This window comes from Mus caroli, chromosome 3 (genome assembly GCF_900094665.2).
Source record: "Mus caroli chromosome 3, CAROLI_EIJ_v1.1, whole genome shotgun sequence".
Taxonomy (NCBI): Eukaryota; Metazoa; Chordata; class Mammalia; order Rodentia; family Muridae; genus Mus; species Mus caroli.
In genome coordinates this window covers 104,400,693-104,409,081 of record NC_034572.1, presented here as the reverse complement: position 1 = coordinate 104,409,081, position 8,389 = coordinate 104,400,693, and the positions used below count along the sequence as shown (strand labels likewise).

General features: G+C 38.5%; 1 pseudogene; it reads left to right on the top strand.

Moving 5' to 3' along the window:
- The first annotated feature begins 7,286 nt into the window (after nucleotides 1-7,286).
- Nucleotides 7,287-7,627, top strand: LOC110291774 (annotated as a pseudogene).
- Nucleotides 7,628-8,389: the final 762 nt, after the last annotated feature.

The window sequence follows — 8,389 nt, the reverse complement described above, 5'->3', positions numbered from 1 at the left end:
CTAATTCCAAGTTGGGGGCAGTCTCTGGATGGCCTTTTCTTCAATCTCTGCTCCATTTTTCTCCCTCTATTTCCTTTAGACAGGAATAATTCTAGGGAAAAACTTTTGAGATGAGTGGATGGCCCCATCACTCAACTGGGGCCATGTCTGTCTATTAGAGGTTGTGTCTTCAGGTTCCATCTCCATCCTGGTGGGCATTTCTACTAAGGTCATCCCCATTGGGCACTGGGAGCCTCTCATATCCCTGGTGCCTGGGAATTTCTAGAGGTTTGCCTGTCCTCCACCCCACACTGATGCATATTTTTGTTTGTTCTCCTGGCCCTCTGGGCTTCTCTCCTGTCTCCCCCATACCTGATTCCGTACCCCTTTTTCCCTCCCCCTCCCCTCTTCCACACAGGTACCTCCCTCCTTCTGCCATTCTTGATTGTTTCCTTTCCCCTTCTAAGTGGGATTGAAGTATTCACACTTGGGCCTTCCTATTGTTAAGCTTCATATGATCTGTGGGTTGTATCACAGATCTGTATTCTGAGCTTGTTGGCTAATATTCATTTATCAGTGAGTACATAGCTTGTATGGCCTTTGGGGTCTGGGTTACCTCACTCAGGATGATATTTTATAGTTTCATCCATTTACCAGTAAAATTCATGATGTCCTTTTTGTTTTTTTGTTTTGTTTTTTTTTCCCCCGAGACAGGGTTTCTCTGTGTAGCCTTGGCTGTCCTGGAATTCACTTTGTAGACCAGGTTGACCTCGAACTCAGAAATCCACCTGCCTCTGCCTTCCAAGTGCTGGGATTAAAGACGTGTGCCACCACACCCAGCGATGTTCTCTTTTTAATGGCTGGGTAGTATATTCCACATTTTCAGTATCCATTCTTGAGTTGAGGGACATCTGGGTTGTTTTTGGCTTCTGGCTATTACAAATAAGGCTGCTATGAATATAGTGGAGCACATGTCCTCATGATATAGTGGAGCATCTTTTGGGGTATATGACCAGGGATGGTATCACTGGGTCTTCAGGTAGAACTATTTCCAATTTTCTCTCCCTATTCATTTAATATACTCCAGCTAGAGCAATCAGACAACAAAAGGAGGTTAAAGTGATACAAATTGGAAATGAAGAAGTCGAGGTATCACTATTTGCGGATGAAACAATAAATAAGTGACCCAAACATTCTACCAGAGAACTCCTACAGCTGATAAACATCAGCAAAGTGGCTGGATATAAACTTAACACAAACAAATCAGTAGCCTTCCTTTATTCAAAGGAAATAGGGAGAGAGTGGGCAGCCTCATCTTGTCTCTGATTTTGGTGGGATTGCTTCAGGTTTCTCTCCATTTAATTTGATGTTGCCTGTTGGTTTGCAGTATATTGCTTTTATTATGTTTTCATGTGTGTCTTGAATTCCTGATCTCTCCAAGACTTTTAACATGAAGTGGTGTTGTATTTATAACATGGGGTTTTTTTTTTCCTTCAAATGAAAATGAAAATACATTATGTTAGATACTAGTCCTCCAGTTACTGTGGGACATTTGCATCTTTCCCAACTTCCTCAAACCTTAGTATGCTCTTTTATAAAACTAACGTAATTTCTTATTGCTTTTATAAATGTACTATCAAAATCCTGGTCATATTCCCAGGCATTTTGTAAGGTGTACAAAATTAACAGCTGCTTATTTACTGTCAATATAGTTTTGGGTTTTTAAATCATCATGATTTATATTAGCAAAACTCCAGTTATTGGCAGCAACATGCCTTATACCAGCCCATGTCTGAGTGAAATGGCGAGATCTGACCCTGGCACAATGCACTGGCCGCTTTAGAGAATGATGTGCTAACCTTGCATTATTAACTTACCTTACAGCAGATGGTACTTTGAGATAGTGTTACCCCTGGGAGTTACACTATGTGCTGTGTATTTGATTGGGAAAGCCACACTAGCACTGAACAAACAGTGACCAACATCTACAGGATTGCAGACTGTGGGATGGAAAAATAATAAAGAAGGCTGTTTACATAACTTAAGTGTATCTCTTTTATGACATAAAGAAATTTTAATAACAGACATCATTCTCTCCAGCAAACAGTAGCTATACTCTCTGAGGTCCTTCCTATCAAAGGAATTCTAAAATCTGAATGCTTTGTTGTTTGAGAATTTTATAAATGCAGATAATATTTTGTGATCAGATGCATCCCCCACTCCCTTCAATGCCTCCCTTATACACTACTGTTCCCTCTCAATTTTATTTTATTTTTTTAATCTACTGAGTTCAGATAGTGCTGCCTATATTTACAGGAATTTAGGAACACCTCGTAAAATATGAATAAGCTCTCAATTGTTTTCCTTCCACTGGAAGCCATCAACTGCAAATAGGTCCTCAACAAAGTATAGAGCTTTCTGAGACACCCCCTTATCTGTGTTCAGATTGTGGCTAGCTTGATCTTCTCCAGATCTTGTTCATGCAATCACAGCTGCTTTGAGTTTATTCATAAAATGGTGGTGTCGTATTTTAAGAATGTTGTTTTACTCCAGGTATCTACCAGCTCTGACTCTTAAAATCCTTCTATCCCTCATCTGTGGTGATGTGAAATCTTTGGCAAAGAGGTGCAACATAGTCAGCCCACTCAGAGATGGCCACTTCATAATCTGTTATCCCTTGCATATTGTCCAGCTGTAGGTCTCAGTACTAAGCAGCGTATATTGTAAAAAGAAGCTTCTCTAAAGAGGGTTGGGAAATGCACTAATCTATTGGGTACAAAGGTAAGAACTTAGGGGGCAGTTTATGACTGTGACCTGCATTATCCAGTTACGGGGTGTGGGCCCAGTTAGCAGTACCAGGCATGAGTGTCCATCGGAAGGTGGTTAGTTGTTGCTTCATAACATTCGGGCTTCAGTTGAATCAGTGGGTATGTACAGTTAAGACCCGAGTTATTGAACTGCAGGATTCACAGATGGACAACACCGTTGATGGCTTTTCTTTCTGGGTACTTTTCATAGAACCTTGCAGCACTATAAAAAAAAAAACTAGCTTGTAGGAAGACAGCTTCCAGGCTAGTACCATTTGGATATCTTTATTCTCCAGAAATCAAGGCTGGTCGTGGTATCTTCAGCATGGCGGTATTACCATAATTTGTATTCCAATATTTGTATTGCAATGGCAATAGTCTGTGATATACATAGAGAGAAAGAGAGAGGAAAGGTGGCAGAACCCCTTTAAGGAACAACTCAGAAATGTAACTCAAACCTAGTACTGTGCTTTACTTATTTGGTAGCATATTGGGGGAGGAGCACTACCCCCTCTACAGGGTAACTCCATTAAAAACCTTTATATATGTACATAGTTAAAATGCTTGTATGGTAGTAGATTTTCATGTCTTGTGTTCATAGGTCTTTAGTGTTCATTATACCTCCCATATTTACTCTTTTATCCTGCCCGTTCATCCTTTATTCTAACTCTAACTGTTCCACTGTTCCTCTTTCCCACACCCCTCATACCAACTGCACTCTGCCTCCCTTCCTTTAACCTGTCCCATGGCCCCTTATGAGTCCCCTGCCATCTATGAGAACTCTAATTTAAACACACATATCTGATTGAAAGCTAGCATCCCCACTGGAAATAGAATGTGTGATGTTTGTCTCTCTGGGTCCACACTATCTCATTCATAATGATGATTTCGAGCTCTGTCCATTTACCTGTAAATTTCAGTTTTCATTACAGCTAAAAAATATTCCATTGAGTATATGAGCTACATCTTCATTAGCAATATGCCTTACTTAAGGTTTATATTGCTGTGGTGAAATAGTATGACCACAAGCAACTTGAGGAGAAAGAGTTTTATTTGAACTTACCCACAGTATTCCATCATCCAGGCACATCAGAGGAGAAACATGTAAGAAGGTGATGCAGAGACCATGAAGGAGCATTGTTTACACAGTTGCTCCTCATGTTATGCTCAGCCTGCTTTCTCACACCAAGCAGAAACACTATCCCTGGAGTGAACCAATGCTTTCTTATAGCAACCAAGAGCACCACCCTAGGGGTTAGCTGTACCCTTCCACAGCCTCTGCATCAGTTCCTAATGCCAGATTTCTGCTAGGCTTGAGTTCTTACCTTCACTGTTTTTAGTAATGATCTGTTATATGGAACTGTGAATGAGATAAAGCCTTTCTCCCCAAGTTGTTAGTTTGTTTGTTATTGTTGTTGTTCTTGTTTTTAATTCTTGATTTTGTGAGGTTCCATTTGTCTACTCTTGGACTTAATGCAAGCAACATCTTGTCTTTCCCATACCTGTAAGCTCAGGAGTAACTTCTTTCTATCTTTCAAGTCAAATTCTTACCTTGAGATCATTAATCCACCTGGAGCTGAGTTTTGTGCAAGGTGAGACATAACACTCTAGTTGCTTTTCTGTATCTCATAGCTATCCAATTTGCCCAGCACCATTTGCTGAAGAAGCTCTCCTTCTCTGATAAGTATTTTTGACATCTTTGTTAAAGAACTGGTGGCAGAAGTGTGGCATTTTATCTCAGTCCTGGATTCTATTCCGATGATCAAAATGTCTGTTTTAATACTGATACCACATCGTTTTTATTACTATAGTTCTGTATTATAATTTGAAATCAAGAACAGTGATATGTCTGGTAGTATTTATTATTGTTCAGAACTGTTTTGGCTGTCCTTGGTCTCTTGTGTTTTCACATGAGTTTTGAAATTACAGTTATAATTTCTGTAATTGGGAATTTGATAGATGTGTCATTAATTCTGTAAATTGCTTTTGGTAGGATAGTCATTTTCACAATATTAATCCTACCAATCCATGATCATGGAGGGCATTTCATCTCCTAATTCAGTATATTTCTTCTTCCTTTTATATTTTTTAATTGTGCAAATCTTTTACTCCCTTTGTTAAATTTATCACAAGATAATGTTTTCATGCTCTGGTTAATAAAATTGTTTTCCTGATTTCCTTTTCATTACATTTGTTTGTTTACATAAGAAAGCTAGTAAGATTTGCCCAGAGCCAAGTCTGTGTGGAGTATTATGTTAATTAGTGATTTTTTGTCTTTTGCAAGTCTCAGCTTACTGTGAGTGTGCCATCCTTATGCAGGTGGCCTTGAATTATATAAGAACCAACAAGGCAGTAAGTCCTATTCCTCTGCATCAGTTGTGACTCTAGGTTCTTGCCTTGAATACTTGCCCAGATTTCCTTTGATTATGGGCAATCATTTGGAACTGTATGCTGAAATAAGTCCTTTCCTCCAAAGCGTCTTTGTTCATTGTATTTTATCACAACAATAGAAACCCTAACTAACACACTTGCCTTTTCCTGGTCACAGAACTATGCCTAACTCCTGGGGTATTTTGTCTGTATGTGTGTCTGTGCACTGTGTGCATGCCTGGTACCATGTAGAGGTCAGAGGGGGATGACCAGTCCTTTAGAACTTGAGTTAGAGATGTTTGTGAGTGGCCATGTATTTGAGAGGAGTTGAAACAGAGTCCTATGGAAAAGTACCCAGTGCTCTTAACTGCTGAGCCATCTCGTCAGACCCTCAATAACCTTTTCTATTGCTTCTAATATTTTATCTATAACATGTTAGAATACATTTTTTCTCATCCTGTCTAATTGTTGTTCTGTGAGTCTCTAGTATCATGATAAGCATCTCTTTTTATAAATTTAGGTTTTGTTTTGCTTTATCTATTTCTGTGATCTCTTTTGAACCCTTTGGCATTCTTTTCCTTCTATGTCTATAATTTAAAGTTTATATCTTTCCATGTTCCTCAAAACTCTCCCCTGTTCTGACCATACATCTATTTTTAAACCTCTTCTTTACAGAATGATCACCTTGCTATGCCTTGCCTTTTATCCGAGTCTCTGTTTTCAAATAATTTTGTTTGCAAGGCTTTCCACTGAGGTTTTCTTTACTTACAGGGTTTTGGTTTCTGGCATTATTTCTGTTTGATTGTTCTTCAGCAATTCCATCTCTTGACTTGTCTTCTTTATTTACAGCCCTTTGTTTTTAGTCTTCTCTGAGTTGTTGGAGCATAATTATATTGAATCCTTTCTCTGGAAATTCTTCTAGATAGTGATAATTATGGTTAATGAGTATGTGGACTCGCTAATGGGGGCTTGATCACATTGATGAACATTCCTCAGACCTAGTCCAATCCCATCTTGAAGGCCTTGCTCCTGATACCGTCACATTGTATACCTGATTTCTAGCTTTGGAGACACAAACATTCAGATTACATCACGTGCACATTAAAAAAAAAAAAAAAAAGCTGGGCGGTGGTGGTGCACAACTTTAATACCAGCACTTGGGAGGCAGAGGCAGGTGGATTTCTGAGTTCAAGGCCAGCCTGGTCTACAGAGAGAGTTCCAGGACAAGCCAGAGCTACACAGAGAAACCCTGTCTCAAAAAAAAACAAAAAAACAAAAAAAAAAACCCAAAAAAAAAACAAAAAAAACAAAAAACAAAAAACCAACTCTGGGATGATATATTCAAAATTAATCAACATAGTTACCAATGGAGTTGAGTAATGATAACCAAGCAAAGGAGTGGAAATGTGCAAATGAGATGTTTCACTGCATATTGCTGTACATTTTTAAATTATTTCTAAATTTCAAAATGATAACCACCTTTCCTAAAAATTAAAAGACCAAACAAAAGCTAGAAAAATAATTCAAGAGAGAAATCACATCAATACTGTATCCCTAAAATGCAATTCATTTCCTTTAAGCCCCTCCATTGAATAACTAAGAGACAAAAATGTGAAACTAGAGGAAGAAAAATATTTTTTTCTCATTTTTACTCCATGAATACTATGTTAAACTGTGGAAACTGGTAAAAAAAGAAAAAAGAAAAAAGAAAAAGTTACTCTTACTTACTGGATACTAATGCCCTGCAAACCTGTCAGAATTTCAAACAAAACAAGGGAGGTAGCACTGTCAGCACCAACAACAAGCACTGACACTAAGCAGTGTCACTTGCAGAATGAGTAAATGATGTACAGCCACGTTAAAGATAATTTCCACATGATAGGAGCAAATAGATACCTGAAAGGGAAGTCTTCCAGCTGAGACCAAAAGCAAATGGAACAGAGCAGAAACACAGCACTGTTGTTGAAATAACAATCAAGATAGTGGGTGACAGAAACAGAAAGAAAATGGAAACAGCCAGGAAATCTTCCTTATATTGAGTGTCTGAAGATTTCTTTGGAGAAACATTCAAGGTTCCAGTGTCCCCACCTTTAAAGTGCTTTATAGGGAAAGCATTTAGAGGCAATCACAATGGTCCAGCATTTGACATTCTATCTTAAGCTTTTCTATAATACAGTCTCTAACAAAGCTAGGCTGTTCTTAACCCCTGGTTTAGAATTATATGTCTTTATATCTATGTGCCAACATCTGTATGTGGTATGTATTCAAGCTGACTTCAAGCAGTTCATGCTGTGAGACCTAAAGTCCTTATGAGATTATCAAAAATGAAAAACCATGTCAGTAGGGCCTGTGGTGTTTCCACCGGCACCAATTGTGTCCAGGACGAGATCCAATGTGAGTTTCTTACTGAAAAGCAGAAAATCACTGTGAAAGTATTGAAGGCACAATCTTAGAGTCAGAGAGCAAAATAAAATATGAAGCATTTTTTTCAATTGAGATAAGTCAATGTAACAGAAACCGATTTCTCTACTGTGTATCCTCAAAAGATACTGGACCAAGTTTGAAATCAAAGAAAGACAAACTAATAAGCTAAAAAGGATGAATATAAAAATAAATAGACACAGGGACAGTTCACCTAAAAGATGGAGATAAGAAAAATAATAGCTAGGCTGAGAATCAACAAGAACAAATAGCATTTGATTATCAACCCATCCGGACTGCAGAAAACAACACAAACTCTTCCTTCACAGACCATGGGAAATAGAAAAATAGACACTACATAAATGTAGTGTGGTCACTTTGGGGGGTATCAGATTTTTTAAAAATGTGTTCAAAATATGCCAAACTATATCAATATTAAGACTAGTGGGTAAGCCTGCATATTCAGCTTACCTTTACAAAGTAGGACAGAAAGGATTGCAGAGAACAGAGAGACCCTTGTGCTCAAAAATGGAAGTACTATGTGAGAAAGCTAATGCATGCTTGTGGTCTAAGTTAGGAAGAGCAAGAAGTACAATGTGGGAGCACATTTTCAGTATAGGGAACTGTAACACCATTCCAACTGACTGGCTCACACAGTTAAAAGATACTTTTCATAATCCAAAGACCAGATTGTGAGTACCATCCCTGCCTTGCCTCTAGTTGATTGGGTCCTCACATGAATGCAGGAATCATTTTTCCTCCTCTCTCTCTCTCTCTCTCTCTCTCTCTCTCTCTCTCTCTCTCTCTCTCTC